Source organism: Lemur catta, chromosome 4 (assembly GCF_020740605.2).
Source record: "Lemur catta isolate mLemCat1 chromosome 4, mLemCat1.pri, whole genome shotgun sequence".
Lineage (NCBI taxonomy): Eukaryota > Metazoa > Chordata > Mammalia > Primates > Lemuridae > Lemur > Lemur catta.
Window position 1 is genome coordinate 24,516,582 of NC_059131.1, and position 27,691 is coordinate 24,544,272.

Below are 27,691 nucleotides of genomic sequence, written 5' to 3' on the forward strand. Positions count from 1 at the left end.
TTTTGGTAAATGTCACCTGACTATACCAAGAAATCAGACACTATACAAAGTCAGATACTGCAAGGGCTCTCCTTGGAGAGGAGGATGCAAAGCGAAGTGTGGGAACATCAGCTCAGGTGAGAAGTATGAATTCAACAAAACATCCAGAGGATTTGCCACCTTTGTGAGCAGTGCAGAGAACGCCAGGTTGGTCCAACTTCCCGGCACACCAAAGCGGGCAGCAGCGCCTCTGTGAAGGACGCTGTAAACTCTGGTGATAATTTATGTTTCCACTTGTACTTGCTGATAATCTCCACTGCTCTGCTGTGGCTCCAAATGTTGACACAATCCAAGATAACTGTGCAGAAGTTTGGTCTTAAGCACCTGGAGTCATATCCACTAGCGATTTAGATAAAGCTGCCTTTGATATTCTTCATGCACCCCTCTCTAATTTGCCCATCCACGTCACTTGGCTCGGCAGCCCTGGCCTTTGAAATTAAATCTAAGCATTCTCAGAGGGTTACTTAGGGTCTTCCTTCCTCGGGACAGTCCACTTAGCCTTGTGGCTCTTCCGACACACAGGAGCCTGGCATTCTGAGAAAATGAAACCAAGCGGATTGATGTGCTTGGGGGCGGGGGCACCTGGAATCTAGAGCAGCTTCCACCTGCCGAGTGGGGCGGTGGCTCCTTTTCTTTGCTGTCCCCGAGCCCTCGGTGGAAACTTGGGTGAGCTGAGCGAGCAGGGAGCCTGCCGGGCTCCCCACACCACCCCCACCCCCTTGCAAACATGATTGACTTTCCACTTGCAGTGACCTGCCCGCCAGTGTGACTTATCAGCTGTTTGCCCTTTGTCACGAAAAGAAAACAAATTGTGGAATGTACTGCCCCGCATGCTAATGAAACGGCCGGGCCAACCCGAGGGGGAGGGGCGGGTTACGAGAAGGTTTGCGAGTGGGGAGAAGAATGAGCTCCAGTTTCTGACCTCCTGGCACGGCGGCGGTATTTATCAGGAGGTGCATGTGACTGGGTAAGACACAGGGCCCCGGCTTGAAGGAAACAGCTGCTCTCGGCGTGCTCCGGCACTTGGCAGCTGGACAGGCAGAGTGCTGATGTGAAAACTACCGACAAAACCACCCCAGTAAGTAACTGGAGAGCTTTCCTCTGTGTGTGTGTGTGTGTGTGTGTGTGTGCGCGCGCGCGTTGCAAGCCACCAACTACTTTTTATCTTGATTTTGGTTTCCCTCTGGCACTATAGAAGGAGATCTCTTATGTGTACCTGTTAAAAGCCATTTGTGTTTTTACTGACTTTTTTTAGAACCTGTTCTTTTCAGCCACGTTGTCTCTTAACTTTGAGAATGAATGGGGCACACTGCCCGATTCCTCTCTGGGAAACAGTGAGTCTCTTTCCAGGGGTTCAGGATTTTTATGGTCCCTGGTGTTTAGGTTCAAAGCCAAGATTCAGGTTCTGAAGCAGAGAATTCACTGAAGTGAGTTGATGACTAGATTTGATTTTAATCAGTTTTACCACTGAAACTTGAAAACATAGTTGTTTCACATAACGTGAATTTATTGTTTGGCTGCCTCGTCTCATTTAAGTATGTATAACAGCCTGCAATATAGACAACTGACAAGGTAATATTTAGACTTAGATGAATCTGAGATCATATTAAAATTTCATGCATGCTTTTCAACTCATTGAAAGCTGTATTTTATAGCTCTTTTCTTCAATGAGGTAATTCACCTTCATTACTTTAAAATTTTTAGTTGCCCCTGGTCTTCCTTATTTTAATGTTTTTATGACGCTAAGCGTCTTTCTTCCTTGTTCATGACCTGGATTATGAAAGTGCTGCCTGAAGTTGATTATCAGCTCTGGGGCGGGTGGGAAGAGCTGGCATCCAAATAACCGAGAGGACCTGTTCTTTCCCAGGTTCGTTCAGCAATAACGGAACTTGCTCTTGGGACAGCAGCAAGGCAGGCACCATACTGCAACCGAGCTGTTGTTCAGGGACTTTTGTCCTTCCGTGATGTCACCAGGCAGAATGCTTAAGAGGAAAGGAAAAAGGGGAAAAGAGAGAGGGCAGAACCTTGAATCGATGATGTAAACCTCTGAAAGTGACAGGCCTCTGAATCAGAGGCTGCAGGGAGATCACCAAATAGGTTCCTTTTTCTGCACTGCCTGGATGTTAGGGAGGGGAAGCAGAGAGTGGTTGTTTTTCTTTGAAGTCTTATCAAACAGTTGTTTTGCTTGGGATGAGCCTCGGGCTCTCCGAAGTGTGCTTGTTTTCCCAGGGGACTGGTGGATTATCACGTAGGCTCATGGTGTACAATTTTCATGCACCTTCTGCCTCCTGCCACAAGGGAACTTTGTTCTTTCTCCACCCTGCCACCCCTTGCTGTATGTGGAGAATGGATTGAGAATGACCCAGGGTGCACTGGATTTGCAGGGAGACACCTGTGTAAGTTCTGCGTAGGTAGAGTTTCCTTGGACACACTTGGTCTCGAGTACCACAGCAGCCAGAGATCTCTGATGAAAGCAGCTTCAGATGCCCTAAGAAAATGGTTAGTCTGGCGGGCATCGAGAAGTTCTCCCTTTTCTTTTCCTTAAAATGTAGAAGACTGGCCAATGAGAAAAAATAATTCCAACACCTCTGTTTCTCACTATGCCATTTGCATGAGGTCCTTGGGTCAGGCCGTGGCCTGTAGCTTGCAACTTCCCTGTCTGATTGCAGAGGGCTGGCTGTCCTCCTGGGCTGTTCTTCAGGGAGTTTGTTTCTGGTATAGTTTCACTTTTTCCACAGGTTGATAGCGCAGAAGAACTCTGCGGTGAATTGTGTCTCTGGAATAACAGAGCCTCCCATAATCAAGTGGACTGTCTCAATGGGAGTCAGAGTAATCCTTTGAATTATCCAGCTGCTGAGTTTTTGAAAGCCCATAGATTATTTTGAAAAACCCATGATACCTTGACTTTCCAGAATATTAACAATGAAATGATAAAAGTAATTATTTTACACGCAGATGGGACATTTGTTGAGTCAAAGACTTTTAGATCTGGATAGAAACTATAGAATGCACAATTTAACCTCTTCATTTCAAAGATGAAGAAACTAGCAAATGTATCTCGGTCATAGTGCTGAGCCACAAAAGAGAGCTCAAGGCTTCTGCTACTATTACCATCATAATATCAACACTAATAATTATACTTTACACTGATTGTGCACTTACTATGCCAAGTGATTTGCTAAACAAGTGTATTTATTTTCACAGACCACTCACAGTAACTCTGTGTGCTATATAGCATTATTCCAGTTTATGGATGGAGAAACTGAGGTTCAGAAACCCCTTAGACACTAGGTTATACATGATGCAGGCAGAGTGACACCTAACTCCAGAACACATGCACATTAAAAAATAAAAGTGGAACACCTGTGCTAACCCCACACATTTAACCTTAAAAGCTCATGAAATGCAGATGAGAGTATTTCCAGCACACCAAGATTCGACACACAATGCGTGTTATGGCCCTCTCATGGCAGGAAGGGCTAGGTTTCCCCCTGTGACGGTCCGAGCCCATGCTGTACAGGCTCATGGACTGCCAGTGTGTTTTTCTCTTTGAAAGTAGTTTGATGATGGCCCTCACGTTGGTAAGAACAGCAACTGAGAGCTTTGTTATGAACCTGAACACGGGGCTCTCATGCCCCCTCTGGCCTTTCCCTCAGTTTTTCCTGTCACTCCTTTCCTTTGGAGGATGGTCACTCTACCCATGCCCCACCCCAAATAGCTGGCTTGGTGTTGATAAAACTGTTATCAGTTTTATCTGTGGCTCATCCTGGAAGGCTGGTTGTCCTAGTGGCTTGTTTATGAGTAGAAATGACGCAATCCGCCACTCTGTTCCCTTTGTTCTAAGCTCTGGGTGTAAGGGGTGGGCCACAGGGCAGGGGACTGGCTGGGAGTGGGGAGGGAGGGGAGCTGTGCCTTTCTCTGCCCTGCCATTTGCCCCGAGTCACGCTTCTGCCCGGACCTGTTGCATATCTCAACATTGGCTGTCTAGCTTGTGGGCCATGAACGTATGGCCTTTCTGGTCATCACACAGGGCCTTACAGAAACCTATTTCTTGAATCCTTTTACAAATGTCGTTTGGCTCTCCATGTTCCTCCACTTAGTTAAATGTCCAAATTAGGGTTGGGGACAAAGAGAAAGAGCACTGGGTGATGCATAAGCAGCTGGGGTGGGGGTGGGGGGTCCTTTGGTTAATGAGGGGGAATTAAGCAAGTAGGCCATGCCTGGATGACTCTGAGAAAGTTACCAAGGTTTTTGCAAGGTTGATACAAGATTACAGATTTTGAAGATCAAGCTATTTATAGCAAGAAAGGAAATTTTTAATCTTTAATCCCACCTGCCTGCTGCCTCTAAAACTAAGCCCAACTCAATAGAAGCTAGTGATTCAGTCTGCTAAACCCAAACCACTGGGAATTACCTCCAATCTTGCCAGAATTGCTTATTTCCATAAAAGCTGGCTAGTCTAGGGTGTGTTATATGGGGACACACGAAGTAGACTTAGGATTGCGACGGAGTCCACAAGCCAGACTCCAGAGGTTGTTTGAAGCAAAATAAAGTGCTTAATTAATTTCTTGGGGCCTTTTATGATAAGGAAACAAATTCTGTGATACAGTGCTTGTTTTATTTCTTTGTTTTTGTCAGATTGCCTGTTTCAAAGACACCAGTTTCCAAAGGAACAGGTTAACAGAGTTAACTCTCTGATCCCCTTTCCCTTTGTATGGGTTGCTCATTGACAGTCCTGGGAGTTAACTGTTTGCTGTCCTGTTCCCATTGCCCTGTGGGATTTGAAGTCTTTGGGCTTTCTGCTGTTTCAAGTGCTTATTGTACCTGCAGAGTCTCTGGTATGTAGTGTCGCTGCGCTTTGATCCTCGAGCCCATCTTTGGTGCTGAGAAGACGAGCCCCTGCGTTTGTAGATACCTACATTAGGCACCTTCTTGCGCTTTGCCACAATCCTGTGAAAGAGAGAGGATACTATCACAGTGTTTACAGAGAAGAAACAGAATGAGGAAAAGTGAGTGACTTGTCCATGCTCATGGGACAAGTAACTGACAGAGCTCAGCTATGTCTCCTGTCTACTGACTCTAAATGCTAGTCTTTTTCTCTGAGTTTATGCTGTCTTCCAGACAAAAACCAATTTCCACGATTTCATGGCCATGTACTTACACATAGGCTGTAGAATTATCCTTTGTGATAAAAAGTGATGTAGCTTGTGTTATTATCTTCTGACAGGCAAAGGGCAAATGGATGATTGATATGTGATATGCCATTTTATGCATGTCAGTGGTGATATTTCCAAAGCCTATAGATGATTGACTTTGGGAACAGGGTCAGTTTAGTCACAGACACAATAGTATTTGCTTAGGGTAATATTTTTAAAGGAATTTAGTGATCATTTTTCTACTCTGCAGACTCAATGTAGTTAAGTTGGAGTGAATACCAACTATGGCACGGTGTAATATTTGGCTTTTAGAGGGGATTTGGTTGTGTTCTGAGATATGAAGAAGGCAGTCTGCCCTTCGGCGTGCACTCTCCTTGCCCAATAAAACCATCAGCCTTCTTGAAAGTTCTGCCTGGGCACAGCACCTTTATTCCCATGGAGGAGTTGTGCACTCTGACCACTGGGCATAGTGTCCGCTGCAATCACTTCCCAGTACAATTATCTGCCCACAACTGAGAGCGTCTTAGCTTACTGGAATAATTGAGACTCTTCCCTGTCACTCAATTCTCTGTTACGGCGATTCAGTTTATCATATAACAGCACTATCAGTACGTTGGCAAGATCATAAAATGGCAGTACATGATGCCTGATGACTTAACGGTGCAACTGCACTTTGCGATGGCTGGGGCTTAGAGGCAGGGGCGAGGCAAGTGAACAGCTTTGTGACAATAAACACTGTCATAGTGTTTCTTCATAAAATAACTTTTTTGAGTATCAATGTGAAAGGTAGCCTTCTTTGAATTTAAAAAATCCTGAAAAACATTTAATTTATGAGGAGACTCAAAGAGCATTTTTCCTTAGTGACTACTGTAATAATCAGAACTTTCTGCACCTTTCAAGAGGGCACAAGAGAAAGAAAATTAAAAAGAAAAGAAAATGAAATGTGAGTTAAGTGTCTACCTTCCTGGATTATAGTCTATAAAATTTGAGGTAATATAAACCTTGATGCGCCTATTGAAAGTGGAGAATTTGTATAAATGACTTATGTAGCTGTGGATATCCCAACATCTTTTAAGTTTCTATTTGAATAGATTGGTAATTTTATTTGCTGAAGGATTTTCTATTTGCCAAATACTGTCCAATTTTTACACTTAACAGTGTTGGTTTAGGTGGATCCGTCTCCACTCCGCAAGACATTCTAAGCCCCTTGTATAGATCATCGTGCCATTGATTTGCTTTAGTGTTATAAGTGTTCTCAGAATTTGACCATGTTCCAGCTATAATTCTTGACCGAGAACTAATAATGATGGAGAAATAACATGGAAAAAATTAAATTCATATCTAATCCCAGAATTTCACATTAGTCACTAAATTGCCTAATTGTTTTAAAAATCACAAACAAAGAAGTACATTTGAGTGTGTGTAAGTGATTTTAGTTGCTTCTCTTTTTCCCATATGGGGTGTTTGTACCATAGTAGAAACCTTAATAATTAATGAATTGGACAAAAGAAGGAGTGATGAGCTGGAGAAGAACTTTGGCAAAAGAGGCCATCCATCTGTCATGGAATCAGGCTACATTTTTTAAAAAAATTGGCTTAGTCACTTCTCTGTTTTGTTTTGAGAACGTAAAATTTTCCCCTCCATCCAACAATTCAAATTGGGCTGAACCAAGTTTCCTTGGAGTTTTTACATAAATTAACTTTGGAAAGGTACCAGGAGGGATTCCTTCCTAGGAATTTAACACACATGTGTTGGTTTTGCAGAACTCTCTAGATCTGAAATCAAAGAGTCAGGAAGGATGAATGTTTTCTGGCCACACTCGAACAACTTGGTTGTGACCATCAAGGAAGACTCTTCTTGAGTCTCAGGTTAATATAGATTTCTGGAGCCTATAAAGTACTCAGGAATTTTTAAACAATTTTAAATTGAAGAACTGAGTATAATCTCCATATTTGGTTCTGGAAAACTCATACTATGTGTTCAATTTAACTGAACTTTGGATTCTGCTCAGGTTTCAGTTCTGCTTTTTAAAAGTAAAAAGTATTTCATTTATGCATGGAATGCTTGCCATTCAAAATCATATGAGTTGACAGGATGTTTTACAGATCATTATTTTTTTATGGCAAGGACAGTGCCCAGTCTGAGTGTTGCTGGAAATTTCTCTGTAGTTCATTTTTGTCCCCAGTCACTCTTGATTCTGAGAGGAATCTGCCTCTTTCTATTTTCCTATTGTAGTAGGCATTTAAACTGTCTCTGCTATTGAGAGAGGAAATTAAATAATGTTTATTTTCCATCACTCAGAGGTGGACTTGTTGTCAACATTCTCACAGAAGAGAAAAATAAATTTTAGAGAGGTCATATACCTTATACAAGCCAATGAGTAGGATCCTGGCCCTAGTTTGCCTGAAAACAAAGTACATGCATTTTTCATTCAACCATTATGTCTATGTTAAACATTATGTCTATGTTAAAGAAAGGGCAGCCATTCTGTGGAGTCAGGATTCTGCTGTCCTTGTCATATGACTGACATTATGTCATGCCCAGTGCAAACCCATTTCTATTAGAAGGGTGCTGTAAGACAAAGAAATGCCCTAAGACTCTGTGGATTCATGGTTGAACCCTACAGTCTCTTTTTAGCTCCTACCCAGAACACACTCAGCTTTCATTACTGAGGTGTTCTCTCAACTGTGCTGCTCTGCACCTTTGGCAGGGTGCTCTTGCAGAGCTAAGCCTCTGGCAACACTCAAAAATCGTTATACTATATCAGATGGTGACAGGTATAAAAAAAGATCATGCCTATAGGACAAACTGAGTAACCAGCAGTGACAGTTGGCTTTACGTTATATTTCATTTTTATAAAGAGTGACATACTATTGGCACCAAGAGGGGTGATCATATGCACTCCCATAAAATGTGTTCTGGGGCCATGATTACAGATAGATAAAAGGGCCAAGGAGACCTTGAAGCAGGACCAGTGTGACATATTTCATGCTATTTTAATTCCTTATGTTTTAGAAGATACACTGCTTTCAACCTCTCTTTGGAAGTTGGAAGAACTCTGGTTGACTTAAGCTTTGGTATTATTATGTAAGAATTGATGGCTTATCTTTTTCAGCTGCAAAGATGACTGAGACATGTGTCATGCATAAAATTCTGCAACAATGTGGAATACTATCTCACATCAAGCTTGTGGATGAGAGGCTAATATGTTTGGAAAATTGTTCTGAGCTCTAATCCCCAGATTTAGAAATTTTACTCACTTAAAACCTCAGTGAATACAGACTAGTTTATAGTTTCCCTTATGTAGAAGCCAGAATTTACATTTAGGTCACAAAAGTAATAGAAAAAAATCTAAAATATATTTTCACATAATGTGATTCATTTGGTATATTTAAACATATGCTTTTGGACTACATACTGCACAAACATGAATAATATAGACTTTATCCTACGGGATATTACTACCTTGTTAAGCAGATCAATATTTTAAAAAATTATTATACTAATCATCTTACAATACACAAATATATGTTATATAAAAGAGGGTTATACAAAGTTCTTTGGGAGCCCAGGGAATAGAGATAACGAACTGTATCAGAATGAGTCAGGGAAGATTCCCTAGAGTTGGTGACATTTGAACTAGGTATAAAAGGATAAGTAGTCATTGTTCAAGATGAAAAACCTATATTTTGAAAGAGTTCATACCAGAAATAGCATGTAATTTGATAGAGCTGAATCATAGGGTACATGTTGGAGGATGGAATAGAGAAAAGGATCAAAGACAAGGTGGTTCTAGATGGTTAAGAGTAATGTTTGTTCTTCTGAACCATTTAGATATTTTTGAGAACTATTTAAAGTTAAAAAAATTCTTCTTATTATGCAAAATTTAAAATATATATAAAAAATAGACAAAATAGTATAATGAACCCTTATGTATTTATTATCCAACTTTGAAAATTTTCAATTATGTGTTTCTAAAACCTAAGTTCCCTTAAAAAGTCACAATATCATTAATACATCTAAAATAATTAGTTCTTTGTTATCATGGCTTGTCAAGTAGAGGAATGATATGAATATATTTGCATTCTAGAAAGAAAACTCTGAAAGCAATGAGGAGGACAAATTACAAAAAAATACTGAACACCAAAAGAAGACTCCACAGATAGGTTAGAACCTGGGCAATGGTAATGGAGAGGATGGAAGAATTTTTAGAAAATTTTTAAAGTACAGTTGTTAGTTCTTTAGATCAATCACATATAGGGGAGCAGGAGAGGAGGGAGTTGAAGAAGATTTGGAGGTTTAGTTTGAGTAATCAGCATATGAATATGCCATTAACTCATACAGTATAGAGATTCCTTGAAAAGTAGTTTAACTTGGTTCAAAAATACTCAGAGACTATCCGACACAAATCCAAAAATAACTTTCTATTACCCTAAAACAAAACTTTGAGACTTGTGCCTGAAGTCCCAGCTACTCAGGAGGCTGAGGCAGGAGGATTGCTTGAGCTCAGGAGTTTGAGGCCAGCCTGTGCAACATAGAGAGACCCTGTCACTTAAAAAAAAAAAAAGAAAGAAAGAAAGAAAGAAAAAGAACAAAAACAAAACTTTAAGATTTGAAGCATTTGGAGTAATTCTGATGTTCCACCTTAAGAAAATCATTTACATAACTTGGAAAACATGCAGAAAACATTCAAGTAGACAGAGGAGCCCATGGACAGACTGAAAACTGAGACCATCTCAGTTTAAATATGATTAATAGCTATAAAACCATGAAGACTAATGAACATGAGTTATTCACCAAACCCTAAACCACTAGAGGTTTCAAAGAGGTAAATTCAAAACAATGAAAAAAACACCCTCCCCATTTTATGATAAAAATGTTCAAACAAATAAAAAAGTTGAAAGAATTATACAATGAATGCCCTTCTACAAGTAACGATTTACCATTTTTTTTAACACATCTGTGTATTTACCATTCCTCTATCTGTCCATTGGTCCATTTTATTTTTATTTTTTTCAGAATAAGTTGCAGACAGCAGTATACTTCATTCCTGAACACTTCATCGTCATACATGCGATTAGCCAGCATTTACTATTTGTTTATGCAGAATTTATATTTTACACAAGAGAGATTAAATTTGTACATTTATTTTCTCAAAAGGTAAGGCTGTGATTCAAGAAGGATTAGCATAATTCATGGCTGATTTTTAGTGGGTTATTTATGAAAACAAGAAACTGTTTGAGAACCTCTTAATTCTCAAAAGCAGTCGCACCCTCCTACAAAACAGCCTTTGAGGCACTGTCAGGAATTGGCCTGGCAAAGCCTTGCTCCTCTCAGTGAATGTTCATTGAATTTGAATGAGAAGACACTGACACCCAGGAACATAAGCTTTTTGCCAGTGAGTGATAGAGCTGGCACTAGAACTAATTACTTCTAATAGTTTCTCAGTAAGCATCACTCTCTGCCTCTAACAACTCCGCAGAGTAATAATGCAGCATAGGAGATGATTTACTAGTAAAAAGGTGATGCATTGTCTGCAGAGTCACTGTGAGATTGTTCAGTGTGAGTGAATAGTTGGGCAATGGGCAGGAGGTAAAATGTTCTCACAAAAAAGAACTCTGTTCACATATTGAAAAAAAACCCTGTGTCCATATTTACCCCCTGACTTCCTCCAAAGAGGATTAAAGCAACTTATGATAAAAAGCAAAAATAAAATCAAACTGAAAATGATTACAACATTAATAAAACAAGCGCCAAAATATGCCAGTTAGTCAGGTGGGGAATAAGTTTGGACCTTGAAAGCTTTAAAATGTTCTCAATTGTGCCAAATTCTGACACGTTCCATCTTGCTGATTGGTTCAAGAACTAAAACTCAAGCCGAGATGGTGTCTAAAAGATGCATTTGTTCAAATGTTTGTTGTTGATGAAGATCTCTAGTATTCATCTGGAAACTAAAAAATCCAATCAAATAACTGGGCATTTGACTACACAGAGAGCAGCCATTCTGATACTAGAAAAAATTTTAAGTGTTCCCTTGATTTTGATGGTTTTCATTTTGATGTTATGATACTAGTCTATGTCAGTGGCTCGCAACTGAAAGTGATTTTGCCCTCTAAGACATTTGGTAATGTCGGGAGACATTTTTGGTAGGTCCAGCGGGGAGTGGGGATGGAGTACTACTGGCATCTAGTGGGTAGAGGCCAAGGATGCGGCTAAACATCCTACAATGCACAGGATAGGCCCCATGACAAAGAATTATCCAACCGAAAATATCACTAGTTCCAAGGCTGAGAAATGCTGGGCAATGTGAATCAACTAAAAATCTTACTCTAATATGCCTTCAGGACACTTTAGATGAGCTACATGGAACTTTGTTCTTGTAACCGCTATTGGGCAGTAAGTGGTGATGGCCTCACACTTCTGTCCTTCAAAATAAGGTCTATGAGATGCCAAGCTGAGTGGTTCACAACACAGGTTGACTGTACTCTTTGGTGTCCCAAAGAGGAAATGCTGGCAAGCAAGGATACTGATACTTAGCAGAAAAATATTCAAAGCAATGAGGGCCACACTGTTGATCAGAACAAATCAAAGGATCTTTAGGTCCTAAGTCATGGGATAGTTTATCCTGGGATTTGGGGAGTTCATTTCTCTGTTTCCTGCTTTCCTCTTCTTCAAAAACTCAGGAAGGGGAACCGAGAGCATCAGAAGCAGGCCGTCTTGATGCCAGTCCGTTGACCATGTATCTGTCATTTATGTTACTGTTCTTCATCTTCCCCTTACTAATTATAATTGTATATATGATGTTGGTAACCATGTTCTCCTACTTTCTTCACTTGCATTACAGCTAGTACCTTCCCTTTGGTTATCTTCTCTTTCTTCTGCGTTTTCAGCTTCGTCCTCTCCCAGATATTCTTCATCATTGTGCAGGTAGGTGTTCTTCAGTAACTCTCACCTTATAAACACATCCTTTGCTTCCCACAACCTCTGCCAGTTTTTCTTCACTTCATCCTAGACAAACTTGTCTACACATGCTGTCTTTGCTTCTTTACCTCCCATGTACTGTCCCACTCACACCAACCTAGCTTCTGCCCACAGATCCAATGAGGCTGTCCTTGTCAAGGTCACCAGTGACCTCCTTGTGACAAAGTTTTCAAAAGCAAATAGTTTCCTATTTTTTTCTTATTTGACTTCTCAGTAGCGTTCAACGTGGTTGTCGGTTTCAACTTCCAAGAGCACATTCTTCTCCTGGCCTCATGGCTTGGCATAGTTTTAAGTTTTCCTTTTCCCTCTCTGACAGCACCTCCTCAAGGTTCTTTGCTCTCCTCCTCTCTCTGTCCTCAGAATGTTGGAAAGCCCAAGGCTTGAGGGTGGGCCCTCTTGTCCTCTCTCTTTATATTAGTACTTTCTTCCTGAGGGGTCCGAACCATTCCTATGGCTTTAAATGCTGTTCTCCCAGTTGTAAATTCCATCCCATGTTTTTCCTTGGAGCTCCAGATTTGTTGAGACTGCAACTCAACTTGAGACCCACACTCGGGAGTTTCCCAGGCGTCTCAGCCTTAACTCTTCTTAAGCACAACTTCTTCCCATATACCCTTTCCCTTCATCTTACCTGCCTTCTTCGAGTTAGTAAATGAAATTATGATCCAGCTAGTTTTTCGACCTCTTTGTTCCCTCCCATCCAAAACCAAATCAGTCTCCAACTTTCAGCTCTTGGCTTAAATATCATCTCTTCAAGGTATTTCCTGACCACCCAGCTAAAATGATCCTTTTTGCCATTCTCTACCTTGGCATCCCGTGTGGGTTTTCATTCATAGCATTTATAATAATTTGTATCAATTTGTCCGTCTACTTGCTGATGTTGGTTTCACTCACTAAGCTGTACACACGGTTGGACAGGGACCTGCTCTGTTTAGTTCACCCAGGCCCTGGCTTAATGTCTGCTAGGTAGAGGCATGTTTGTTGAATCAATAGAAGACTATTTCGATATTGCTCCTAAAACAGACACTTTTTTTTCCCCCTGAAAAGATAAGAATTAGGTACTTTTGTTGTCAGAGTCACATTTTCAGTTAAACAACAACATTTAAGCATTGCCCAGAAAAAAGGAAAGAAAAAAGCAGATAATATTTAATAAATGCTTGTTGGTTGATTGGAAATTTACTTAAATTGGAAATTTACTTAATTTCTTTGTATTCCAATTCATTCATTTATAACATAGAAATAATGCTATTAACTCTCTTTGCCAGACTTTATTTTTATTTTTTAAATTTTTATTTATTTATTTATTTATTTTTGAGACAGGGTCTGCTCTGTGTGACTGGGCTGGAGTGCAGGGGCGTCATCATAGCTCACTGCAACCTCAAACTCCTGGGCTCAAGAGATCCTCCTGCCTCCGTCTCCTGAGTAGTTGGGACTACAGGCGCATGCCATCACTCCCAGCTAATTTTTTAATTTTTTGTAGAGACAAGGTCTCGCTATGTTCTTAGGCTGGTCTAGAACTCCTGGCCTCAAGCAATCCTCCTGCCTCAGCTTCCCAACATGCTGGGATTGTAGGCATGAGTCACTGCACCCAGCCTCCAAAATTATTTCATAGGGCAAAGTTAGGTAATTGCTTTTTAATATCCTTTGGATACAGACATTAAATACATACAAAAACCATACTTGAGATGGTGCAGAGATTACATTTACTATCAATTTCCTTAGTCTGAGGATCATATTGCGCTAAGGTGTCAACTCTTAAGGTTTATCAGTCAACAAAATGTCATCAGTCTTCACTGTTGTAAGTCTTATTTGAAAGGATACCACTGGATGGTGTTTTTGTTCATTGGCTAAAATTATATAATTGTCTCTGCAGCTTGGAGCCCTCCTCTCAGTGCCCTGCCCTGTGGGAGGTGCCGTGAGAGGCTGGGGGACAGTGAGCACCGTGGCCCCAGGCTGAGGCTTAGGCTAGAGCACAGTAGACATTCTGGCATTTGGCCAAGATGCTGAAGGGTAACTGAGGCAAACAAAGTAGAGAAAGAAGCAACTTCACGGGGAGGAGTAAGGAGCAATATCTCTAGAACTCGACAGGGTCATAAGACATCTCTGCTAAAAAGAAAACCTTATTTTTTCAGAATTGAGTGGTCAGTCTGAGGTTGCTCTTGGATTCTTGGGAAGAGGTTAAAATTTCAGTATCTGAAATTTTTGTGACTCTAAACAGCAGGTAATGAAGTTGTTTTTCCTCCCCTTTTGCACTGAGCAAGTCCATTTGTTTTAAGCTATAAAAGAAGACATCGGATGGTAGAACCTCGGGAATACCAATTTCCCTTTGCCTTCTTTCAAAACCCTTTGGGGCAATCAGTCTTTGTGTGTTTGAGTAGTGTTTATGAAATTTTCCTTACAGACCCCTTTAGGACCCTGATGAAGGCATTTTAGAAAGAAATCCATGGGCACAAACATACAAAATTCCATGTATCATGTCAGGATTTTATAGATCTCTGATTCTTGGTTAAGAGCCTAGCTATGGACTGAAGTTTGTCCCTGCAGAATTTGCATGTTGAAGCTCTAACCCCCAATGTGATCGTGTTCGGAGGTAATGAAGGTTAAACCAGGTCATAAAGGTGGGGCTCTAGTTCAGTAGGGCTGGTGTCCTCTTAAGAAGAGGAGACCCCAGAGCGCTCTCTCTCTCTCTCTCTGAGGTGTGAGAACACAGGCATCTTCAAGCCAGAAATAAAGCCCTCACTAGGGACTTCTCAGCTTCCAAAGCTGTGAGAAATGTCTGTCATTTCAGCCATCCAGCCTATGGTATGTTGTTAGAGCAGCTTGAGCCAAGTAAGACAAGCTTCTACCCTAGGAACTGCTCTGGCCTCTAAGGTAGCTGTGCTCATGCTTATTGGTCCATGGAGGGGACAGGAGGGGGAGGGGAGTTCCCCAGTGATCAAATGTTCTGCATCTGGAACATTCTGCACCTCTGGGGGTGTGGTGTATGGGAGCCTTGGCACACGGGAGCAGGGTCAGCCATACTGTGCCTGGCTCTCCCTGCCCCAGGCTTCATGAGTCCACAATGACAGGTGAAGAATGAAGACCACACAGGATGGTGTGCTCTGGTGCCGGGCAGGTACCTTTTCCACATTTTTCATTTCACTGGGCAGGTCGTCTATCTGAGCCCAGGGGCCTCTTCGAATTTTCCTTCAAGTATTTAATAAGGCAGGAATCCTGCTAGACACAATAATCTTATTTTGTAAAGTAGGGAAGTATTTCCCCACAGTTAAGATTGGAGCTACCTGAGCCTTAGACAAACTCCTGACAATGTGGGAAGCATTTGTTCCAGAAAGTTCCATTTACCCCCATCCTTATCCCTTTTGAGAAAGCTGCCACTGTCTGATGTTGGTAGAATTTGGGGATAAGAACAATGCGAGCTGCATTTGCAGACTAGTTATTCCAAAACTTGGGAGAAGAGGGAAGAGTCTCCCAAAATCTGGTGGGGCTGTCAGAGCGAGTTTGGACTAGAGGAGGGGAGAACCTGAAGGTCTTTTCTGGAAGAGTTAAAAAGAAAAGCCAAAGTTTGAGTTGCCAAAGGTAACTAGCAAAATCTGTGGGATTCAATATGGCAGGAGTAAATGAACAGGCAGGGTCAGGACCCAAGGATCAGAGCCGGAGAACCAGTGGTTTGTGCCAAGACCCATTTTGAGTTCCCAGATTCCACCTTCTCCAGCTCATCTCCACCAACTCACCTTCATCCATCTCAAAGGTACCCAGAACCACTCCAGATGCCCAGCATCCACCAGCCAGGGGTTATAGCTTTTAACTAAAATCCCCACTATCATTTTAGACTCCTGCATACATTTTAAAAATTATTTTGATAAGGAGAGATGCTAGGTTGGAATAATCTTTGCAAAATGAAAGAGCTAACTTCCTTTGAAATCAGACCAGTGAGCAAAAATTCTGTGACTGATAGCCTACAGCTGCTTTGTTTCTTCATATCTAAATGGCAAAAGGGTGGCTTCATGTCAGAAAACTCACACTTTTTTAAGCAGTGCATTAGTTCAAAGTCAGCCTTCTGCCCCATGAATTTTTTATGTCCCAGAGATCCCAGTATGAATCTGGATTCTACGGAAGCTCACTGTGGTGGAATATTTTCCTTTCATCCACTAACTCATGTTTAAACTTGGGCAGATCATGTTATCATTTTGCCCTTGGGGCTCTCCTTTATAGAATGAGGTAGTCAAACTGGTAACTAAATAAAAGGTCCCCTTGAAAAGTGGAAATATTCCCTGCATCTCCTATTACCACGACCTCTATCTCTGCTAGAGCTACAGGGACTCTTTGGAGTAGACGAAAAACACTATCAGAAGACATGAATGAACAAGATGATGAAACCAGGTGTTTGGAGATCGATTCTTGCAGCTGCACTGACCAGTAAATAACCCTTCCCTGGTTTCTGGTTTCTCCTTTTAGAGTAATCAACAACAACAAAAGAAGAATAGCAGCTCAACTTGTGTGGTTGCTAATTATAGCAATGACTCATTCTATGTGCTAGAAGTTATCCTGTAGGAAATTATCCTGAAAAGTCCACAGTGATGAGTATCTGTGATTTACTTGAGTCTGACATGGAGAAGTGAGCTGTGACTTGCTATAGTAAACACATACAAAGCAGCATAGAAAGGAAGTGGAAGAGAGTGAAACTACATACTCACTGTGGTGTGTAGAATCCGAAAATGTTTGCCTCTAAGCATGAGTAGGTCCATTTTTTTTTTCACTTAGTTCGACGTACATTCTATATTCTCTGAATCTTTCCAGAATCTACAAAGTAAAGTGTTAAGGGAGCATCGGCACCAAGTCCCATGCTCTTTGGAAATCATTAATGAACACCTATTTTGTTGATTATGACAACTTTTCTATAAAAGAAAAACATAGAAATCTGAAGAAATTGCAAAACTTGGAGGTAAGCTAGACGTTTTGAGGATAAGTGGAAATAAATAATCATGTGTCAGCTTGACAAATGCCGTGGAAACCTTCAAACTTACTGTCTTGCTCAGGCAAGAGGTGACATTTGTCTTGTAATTTGAAACTGCCTTTTGCGTAAACGTATGTCAGAAGGCTTACATAAGCAGAGTAGCTGTCTTGTCATTCTTCCTTGTCCGATGGACAAATAGTAACATCTTTTATCTGCATATGAAAGGGTTCTCCTTGGCTTTTGCATCTGTGATGCCAGTGGACAGCCTAATAAGTCTGAGGTAAGGGCTTGTGACTGCAAATACCTGCAGGGCCAAGGAGATATAACGACAGAGAGAGTGAAGTGGATTAGGGAGAAGAAAAATCCTCTCTCTATCTGGGACAAGTGATAGTTCACTTTCCTCGTAAATCTACTAAAAGAGAAAGGGAGCACAGTGGGATGATAAATGGTAATGTCACTTGGTCTCAGTTTGGAGAGACAACAGTGGGTAGTAGGGACTTTGGGGAACTGGGAGTCGTGGCTGCTGAGCTCCACCCAAATATTGCCTCGTGGGATGCAGCCCTAAAATTGGCACATCTGATTTTTCCACAAGAATCTAGAAAACTGGATTTTTAAAGTGGAAGTTCAAATTTTTACATTTTTGCAATTAATTCAAAATTTTTGAAACTTTGCAAGAAAGCCAATCCTGTATAGGCCTAACAAAAACATACATCTATGGGCTAGATCTGTCCAAGGGGTCATCATTTTATAACCTATGGATGCTGGGTGAGATAGAACTTATTAGCTTGCACCATCTTCAATTTGGAGAAAAAACTAAGCCTTGTGATTTATTATTTATATGTCTTTAAATAGGCTTTCTCAGATAAAGAGAAAAATGTAAAAAGAGAAAGGCATTTGAGAACGATATTTATAATGTTTGGACAGGCACTCTGCTCCTATATTTCATTGCTATAGCATCAGGGCCAGAGTTCTTGGCTTATTATGGAAAGCATGATTTTGTTTTAGGATCCATAAGCACATCTGTGTGAGATATTGCTGATGTCAAACATATGGCATTTATAGTCATCTTGCTGTGAATATGGTCCTCAATAAAGAATTTATTGGAATGATTCAGATAGGGCCCATGTTACAACAAAAATATGGAGATTTCAGTATATCTAGATGACATAAGGAATTTCTAGTTTTTTAAAAATACATGTTTGGCACTTAGTAGACAGCATATAATTGAAGTAAAGACTCCCTTATCCAAAAGCAAAATTAGATTTTGGAAAAGAAAGCATAATACTTGAAAACAACAACACCACATTTTTACAAAACCTGGACTCTCATCACACTGCTTTGGATGCACAAAGGTTATATTAATACATTTTGGGTCTTGAGTATTACTTGATTTGTCAAGTACAGATACAGCTTCAGATGTTTCAGTATTTTTTTTTTCCTAGTCATTGATTTTTTTTATGGTAGCCTTTTGTCTTTTTCATCCAAACCAAGTATGTGGTAATAAGTGAATAAGAGATTTATACATTTTTATCTGTATTTTTCTGTTTTAATAATATAATAAATAATTCATATTGCATTGAACAGTGAGGAAGTGTATCTTTTTACATAAATGTTTGGTGAATACTTTCAAGTTTTTTTGTGATTAACAGTTAAAAAGTGCTATGATAATTAAATAAACAAACACGTGCCTTGTTCCTTGGACTAGCAATCAGATGCAAGCATTGAAAAGAAGCCACTGGAAATGAGATACTGTGGGGAGATGAAGATTGGCAAGGATATAAAACTGTGTGAACTTGCAGACTTGTGAAATCCCCACAAATTACCACAGAAGCCCATGAGGTTCTCCTTTTAATTTTAGTGCTCAGCTTGGTTTCACTTACCATTACAACGCTTCAACATCCTAATTATGACTAGTAGATTGATTAGCAAAACTTTTGGTGGAAATGTTTTTGTGTACTATCCACTCCCCAGCATGTTTTGGGGATATTAATAACCCTGACGTGCATTTATTTCCATTCCACGTAAGAATGAATGCAATGTCAAGACTGGGGTCCCATTCAAGACTGATTGGTGCACATGTTATTGACATTTCTATATGCGTCTACTGAAATCCCCTGGTCTTTAACCTCTCCTGGGACAGATGTGTGTCTTTGTATTCCCTTGAGTACTTATTTTATGTGCTTGATAAATACTTCTTTAAAAAATTAGATTGTAAATGATTAACAAAAATATAATAGAATGGGTTGGATTGTATGTCTAGAAACAGCTAGTTTTAACCTACCAAAATAATGAATAATACAAAATAAGAAGTGGGTTATAGAATTTTCATTTAGGAAAATGTGGACTAAGTCACAGTAGCAATGAGATATAAACTAGTTCTCATTTCATGACTCAAATTTCTAGTGTATGCTGCTTTTTTCCTCTTCCTTCCTCCCGCCCTCCTTCCCTTTCCTGCCTTCCTTCTTTTCTTTGTAAAATGCGTATATGTGGCTAAAATATATGTGGCTTATGAATTTGAGAGAAATCACAGAAATAGGAATCATTTTATCCCTTGGGAAGAGGGCACTTTTTGGTCACTTACCAGGAAAATAATAATAGTAGCTAACACTCATTGAGAACATACTATGTACCAGTTAATAGGTACTTTTCCTGTTATTAACTTATTTAATTCTCATAACAACCCTACAACATAGATGGTATTTTTATCCTATTATATAGATAAAGATACAGAGACACAATAAATTAAAGAGCTTGTCCAAAAACCACATAGCTAGAAAGTTCAATAGTTGAATTCAATCCCAATGGTCTGGCTCTAGAGTCCAGGCTCTTAACCATTAAGCTGTGCTCAGAAAAGAACTCGTTAAGAATGAGTAAAATGTGTAAGGCTCACACAGACCCACAAAAAAGGCTACATTGGATTATGTCACGTGGACTTTCACAGAAGCTTTAGTTCTGATGCTTAGAACATGGTAAGTCCGTCTCTCTCCCCAAAAATGTTCTTGAGTGAAAGGATGACCAAATACATACTTATTAAGACCTCACCGTCCTGTGAGTGTTCCTGCTTTTCCATGCCTCTCTGCCTTTTTTAGTGTCATTTTCTCCACATGCAGTTCTCTCGTCTCTGTCCGTGCAACCCTACTCATGTGTTTAGGCACAGCTCAGTTCTATGAGTCAGAACTTGTTTTTACCTCTCTCGTGACTGACTTTCATAATGGCCTGGATCATAACTTCTGTTCACGTGTGCCCCTCTCTCTAGATCCGAGGGCCTCTGAGATCACAATCTGTGCCTGACATAGATTAATACTTGTACCTCTACCACAGTGTTAATCACAGTGTCTGGCACAGACATAAGTGTTTTCCAAACAGACAAGAAAACGACTGGAAGAAGTATTCAAGGAATTTTTATTCTCTTTAACAATCTACAATACTAAAAATCTGGAAGTAGGTCTTGAAATTCCATTATGGGCATGTTAATGTAAAAGGAATAAATTGAGTCAATAACCAAAAGAAAAAATTCAAGACAAGAATAAGATTGGGGAAGAAAATGAGAGAAGAAGCCAGTTTGAATTTTAAAGACCATGGCAGAAGAAAAAAATGGCAGAGAAAGTTAATCGTGTAGAAATATCAGACACACTTCTGGGTTGGGGGATAGAAAAATACACATTCTCATTCTTAAGAAACTACTGAGGATACTGACAAAACCATTTGGCAACATAAATTATACAAAACCTAAAGGAAGTCAGTACATTGAGTTCTAAAATCTACCTGGGAGAGTCAGGAAGGTGGAGGAGAATTGTTGAAGAGTGAGTGGGTTATTGCCAAGCAGATATAGTGGGGGAGGGGAAGCATTTAAAAAAAAGAAACAATGTGTGCAAAGCATGGTGCTTGTGAAAAAAAAGTGCCTTCTTACAGAATTAGAACGTGGGGTGGAGAAAAGAGTGAGAGTCTGGGCGGATGGGCTTTGTATGCTGTGGAATGACTGTCAATTTATACAGGACCACAGGGAACTGTGGAAGAATTTTGAATAGGGAGCTCTGTGATCATTCTAACCATTTGGAAAGATTGATTGGGCCCAGTAGAGGGGAGAGGTAAACAGGACCTGAGAGTCAACCTAGAAGCCTGAGAAGTAAGCCACTGCAGTGGGCCAGGGGAAAGGGAGGGACAGCATGAGCCCAGAGTAGCAGAGGAGGTGAAGAGTGGAGGAATGTGAGAGACAATTGGGAAATAGACAGTCAGACTTGGGGATGAAGGTGGTGAAAGAGGGGGCTAAGAGATCTGGGGTGAGTCCCAAGCTTCTGGCTTGGAATAATGGGAGGCAGGTCAAGGAAAGAACTATTGCAGATATAGCCATTTTTTAAAGGGAAGAGCTGGGTGGGGTGGCTCATGCCTGTAATCCCAACACTTTAGGAGGCTGAGGCAGGAGGATTTCTTGAGGCCAGAAGTTCAAGACCAGCCTGGGCAACATAGGGAGACCCTGTCTCTACAAAAAATTAAGCAATTAGGTATGATGGTACATGCCTATAGTCCCAGCTGCTCAGGAGGCTAGAGAGGGAGGATCACTTGAGCCCAGGAGTTAGAGGCTATTGTGAGCCATGATAGTGCCAGTGCATTCCATTCCAGCTTGGGTGACAGAACAAGATCTTGCCTCCAAAAAAAAAAAAATGAGTGAAGAGGACATATTCTTATACCATTAGAATCTACCCTTTTTAAATGTGCAGCTCAATTATTCTTAGTATATTAACAAGGTTCTTCAACAACTACCACTACCAAATTCCAAAACATTTTTATCACTCTGCAAAGAAACCCTGAACCCACTGCAGTTACCCCTCATTCCTGCCTTCTCCTAGCACCTAAGCACCCACTAGTCTACTTTCTGTCTCTATGCATTTGCTTATTCTGAATATTTTCTATAAATGAAATCCTATGGTATATGGGCTTCTTTGTGTGGCTTCTTTTACTTAGCATAATGTTGTCAAGGTTCATCCATGTTGTAGCATGCATCGGTACTTCATTCCTTTTTATGCTTGAATAAGATTTCATTGTATGGAGATACCTCATTTTGCTTATCCATTCGTTAGTTGATGAGCATTGGGTTGTTTCCACTTTTGGACAATTACTGCTGTGAACATTTGTGTACAAGTTTTTGTGTGGCCATGTGTCTTCAGTTCTCTTGAGTATATACCTAGGAGTGAATTTTCTAGATCATGCAGTAACTCTGTTTATGCTTTTGAGGAACTACCAAACTGTTTTCCAAAGTGATTGTACCATTTTACATTCCCACCAGCAATAGATGAGGGTGAGATATGAAAACTTACCCAAAAGTTAAGTGAAACTTGCCCAAAGTCACACACTAGTAGGTGGCAGAGGTAGGACGCAGTCCCAAGTTTGCCCACCCCCAAACCTGACTCCCTTTCCTCTACGGTACACGTGCAGCTGGCCTCTGTTAGGGTTGGAGTCATCAACATGCGGTGGTAGTTGAAGCCACGTTTGTGGATGAGTTGACTGTGGAGTGTTTGTAAGGTGCAAGGAAAGGGTGGACACAGAACCTGAGAGCCCTCCGCAGTTCAGAGGCCAGCGGTAGGAGAGGAGTCTGCAGACGAGGCTGAGAAGGTCTGACCAGAGGCATAGGAGAAAACCCAGGGGAGAGAAGTTGCCAGGCAAACCAACTAAGGGGAGAATTTTAGGGAGGATGTGGACAAGACACAACCCATTGCTGCTGAGCCTTAGCTAAGAAGAGGATGAAGAGAGCTTATTGGATGTGGTGACTTCTGCCACAGTAGTTTGGGTGAAGAAGAATGGGGGAAGGGAGTGGAGGGGGAATTGGATAGAGCTTGATTTTGGTGGTCTGAAGAGGGGATGGAGTAGAACCAGCAAATTCTACTTGGCTGTGAAGGATGGGAGAGAGAGGAGACATGGCCAATAGAGGGTTGGTGGATTTTGTTTGTTTGTGCTTGGTTTTGGTCAGAAGAGACATATCATATTGACTCATAGAGGAAAGACAAGGAGAGTTCACAGTAGAGGAAGGAGAGGCGATAAGTGATAGGATACAAAGTCTAGGCAGCTGCATCAAGGTGCTGGTGAAGAGCCCACTGAGAAGCCTTCCTCATGGGGAAGAGAGGAGAAAGGCACGGTGCTGTTGCAGGGGGGTACACATACCTCCCTATGGGAAATAGTTCACTCTGGGCTCCCCTTCACTTGTTTTAATCTGCTCACACTTTAGTAAGTTGCAATTCATGCATTCCTCTTTTTATAACCTGCCAGCATGCTTATTCCCACTCCTCGGTCTCCTCTCTTTTTTTTTCTTTTTTGTTTTTTGCATCGTAGCTCACTGCAACCTCAAACTCCTAGACTCTAGCAATACCTCCTGCCTCAGCCTCCTGAGCAGCTAGAACTACAGGCATGCACCATCACGCCTGGCTAATTTTTCTATTTTTTGTACAGATGGGGTCTCGCTCTTGCTCAGGCTGGTCTTGAACTCTGTTTTTTAAATTATTATTTCAGCATATTATGGGGCTACAAAAGTTTAGGTTACGTGTATTGCCCTTGCCCCCCACCCCGGAGTCAGAGCTTCAAGCGTGTCCATTCCCCAGACAGTGTGCATCGCATTCATTATGTAGGTATACATCCATCTCCTCCCCGCCCCCATCTGCCCAACACCCGATTAGTGTTATTCCCAAATGTGCTCTTAGGTGATGATCAGGGAAACCAATTTGATAGTGAATACATGTGGTGCTTATTTTTCCATTCTTGGGATACTTCACTTAGTAGAATGGGTTCCAACTCTATCCAGGAGAACATAAGAGATTCTATATCACCATTATTTCTTATAGCTGAGTAATACTCCATGGTATACATATACCACATTTTTAGCTCAATCAGTCCTCCCGCCTTGGCCTCCCAGAGTGCTAGGATTACAGGTGTGAGCCCACTGCGCCTGGCCTCCTCTAACTGTTTAACAGTTACTTTAGGAAAAGCTATCTTTCTTTTCTTCTATCTTTCTCTTTCTCTGTTTCTCTAGATCCACTAATGAGTTAAAAGTACCCATCACATTCCTGTCTCTAGGAGTTGCACAAATTCAGAAGGCTAATTTGGCCTGCTAACGAACCAGTACTGCCAACCTCTGAAATTCCTGAGAATTCCCAAAGTTCTTTTTGGCATTTTGACATCTCTGTATTGGCCTCCTTGTTTCCCATATGTAAATCTGCTATTTGTCCATTTATAATATTGTTCTGATGGCGGAAATATATTCTGAATTCCAAATAACCACTTTACAAATTTAGCTGGGAGCGTTTCACAATGTTAGGACTTCCTTTTTTTTTCTTTTCCTTGTTGTGATTTATCCTCTTAAAACATTTTTCAAATGATTTTGTTTTTGTTGTTCTGATGAGTTAAATGGGACCTAAGTTACTACAGAAATTTTCTAGTTATTTTGTAGGTATGTACTGTGACTTCTTTTCAAGAGTAAGGTGAAATTAGTTAATGTCTTAGGTGGGAAGAAGAGAGAGACCACTGCCTTTTGAGATTTGTTTTCCTTTCAGAGAAAGAAGGAAACATTTGCTGTAGTAGAAACTTCTGAAATAAGAAAATGACAAAGTCGTTAAGTGGAGCCTTCCAATTATGGGTTTCAAGCTGTGTAAATTTAATTGAGAACACAGAAATAATTTTAAACACTTTTTTTTTTGGTTCTTATACTTTACTTTTAATTAGTTCCAATAAAAAGTCTAGCTCCAAATCCCTGATTCAGAAGTAATTTCAAACTGAGACTTTACCATCCTATAAAAGAGTACTATAAACACACAGGTTTCTAAATAGGGGCAAAACGTTTTCACTTAGATAATAGTGTAGTATATAGTTTCTCTTAGAAAAGAGAAATTTATATTACATCTTCAAATGGGTCTGTATCTATGTATATACAAAGTTAATGTCAAAATGGTATAAGAAATTTATCTTTTAAGCTTTTCACCGTCAAGAGTGAAATTGGATAATAAAAGTAACGGTAATAATAAACCAGCATTGTGTAGTCCCTCTGGTTTTTGGAAAGTTTTGTGCCTTTTTAAAAATTCAAAGACAGTTTAGAACTCAATGCATCCCTACCTGACCCCGATCATTTCACTCTGTCATCAGCTCTTATTCTAGATATTGTTGTCTGTTATTCTTTTTTCATGTGATGATAAACTTTTGGTAGTAGGGTGCTCATACCTATTCTATGCCTGATTCTGGAATCATGCTCAGGTATTTCCAACCACCTCACTGTCTGACACGATTGGACTTAGCCTGTGTTTTCTGTTTTAGTTTTGTGACCCATAAAACTTAATATCTGTGGTTGTCTTCTCTTTCAGGAAGTCTTTCTAAATCACTTTAGGTAGAATTCGGTCCCACTTATATGCTTTCATAATGCCCTGGCATCTGTCTCTGTCACTGGACTTAATAGGCTCTTTGGTTTATAATAACTGGTTTATAATCTGTCTCCTGCACAGGGTTATGGGCCCATGAGAACAGGTGCTTCACATCTCCAGCCCACAGCATCATGCTTAATGTTTAATAAATGATAAATGTTAGTGTTTTTGCTCAACCAAACTAATGCCTTTCTCTGAGAACATGGAGATACATTTGAAAGCAATTTTTCATTATGTTAGTGCTTCTTGTTGCATCCCTGTGTAACAACTTAGAACTCTGGTTTTAAAATCCTTTCCCCTTGTTTTCAGTGACAGGCAGCTTCCACCCCAGCGTGGAGTGATGGTGGGTTAGAGAGAGTTTGTACTCCAGGCCGTGCCTTCTACGTGCCTTCACATTCCCTTGCTTTTTAGAGGCTTTCTGTGTAATGCCTTCGTTCCCTTGGAGCCTCCTTTGTGTAGAATCTGAGACTGTCATCTGGAACCAGTGGGAGGATCCCTAAGAGTTTTACTTATGCAGTTATTAAAAGAGTTCCCTTGTTCATAGCGGGCACATAAGGCAGAGCACGCCTGCACCAGTGCCAAGTACCAGACAGAAGTCAATAACCAGCTATCATAAGACCTGGTTGCATTTTCTGGTAACAATTAAGTAACCAGATTTAGATGCATTTTATTTATTGGTGGCTTTCTGGGGAGGGGCCTGCCCTCCCAGAGTTCGTTAGGTAAAATGCTCAGTCTTAGTGACTGGCTTGAAGAACACTCACAAAGCCCCTCCTCCCTCTCCTCTTCATCCACCTCCTCCATCATCATCATCATCATCATCACCATTATCATCATCAAATTCACTCTGAAATGAATTGAACAATCCAAGAAGTAAGGGAATGTGACTTTATTTCAGGAGATTTGAGACCAGGTACTTTTAGAGCCTGAGGACCAGAGATGAGATTCTTATGAATACAGCATTGGCATTTTCAGGAGAAGTAAACATTGATCTTAAAAACAAAAAAACTATTTTCCCCAAAGTTTAAAATGTTAAATTCTAAGGTAAAAATTTCCTAGTCCTGGGTCTTATTTTGGGATATTATTTTATTTACAGTTTGAACACTGGGGTTGCCATAGTAGGTCATAACCCTTCAATGTGGTTGAATGTGTCTATCTGGAAACCATCCGACTGCAGGTGTGTAGAGTGTGTAAATATCAGAAGGTGTGTCTATCGCTTCCTTTCCTGTTCCTCTCCAGACAAATGCTAGGAAAATCCCCCCTTAGCTGGACTTTGGAATTTCATGGTATTTATTACTAGACTTTCTTCAAGACTCTCATTTCTCATTCAGCTTATATCAGGTAGCTATAAAACATGAGTTTGGTTGCTGATATTAAATACCAGCAACCAAGAAAACAATAAATAAAATGCAGCTAAACCTTGTTACTTGTTATTGAAAAATGCAATGAAGTCTTGTGAGATGAGCTCTGAGCTGGCTGTTGACTTCTGTTCAGTACTTGGTACCAGTGATTCCCGAATTGCCAAACATGCTGTGATAATGAAGCTTATTCATTTTCAGACAATCGGGCTAGTGATAGAATGCTTAGGAGTGAAACAGGGTGAATAGTAAACCTTTGTTATAGATAATGCCTGAAAATTGATCTAATAGGCAAGCCTTAACAACAGCTAAAACTTGTGTGGGTAGTAGAAAAATACATAAAATTTTGAAATCAGACTTGGCTTTGCAACTTAACTAGTAACATAATATTGGACAAGTAATTTAACCTCTCTAGGCCTTAATTTCCTCATCAGTGAAATAGGAATAATAATACTTAGCTTTCAGGGTGTTATAGGTAATTTTCCCAACATATACCTATCCCATTGCTTTGCCACCAACAAGCGGCATTTGTAGATGCTATTATTACTCCATTTTCTTAAATCCAGGACAATGTTGATTATTAATGCCCCATTAATTTAGTAGAAGCTCTTTGCAGAGTAAAACAAACAAACAACAAAAATTTTAAAACCCAGGAAAATCCCATGATCACATTAAATAAACCCATCCAATGCAAGAATGAAAAAAAATGACTTTCAATGTTAGGAAATACCATATTATCCATGGCTACTCCCTACTGTCATTGTTAAATAACCTTCGGAGATATTGTTTCACTATGCATAAATTGGGGGAAGG

General features: G+C 40.4%; 1 protein-coding gene across 4 annotated transcripts in view; it reads left to right on the forward strand.

Moving 5' to 3' along the window:
• The window catches only part of RASGRP3 (RAS guanyl releasing protein 3), a 107,075-nt gene that overhangs the window by 30,687 nt on the left and 48,697 nt on the right, over positions 1 to 27,691 (forward strand). For 2 of the 4 annotated variants that reach the window (XM_045549365.1, XM_045549366.1), the window contains exon 1: positions 909 to 1,117. The exons of 1 other annotated variant lie outside the window; for it this stretch is intronic. The gene's annotated coding sequence lies outside the window, so the exon portion shown is untranslated. Of the gene's footprint in view, positions 1 to 875; positions 1,118 to 27,691 lie in introns of those variants that run through there. One more of the 4 variants, XM_045549364.1, reaches the window with a different exon arrangement.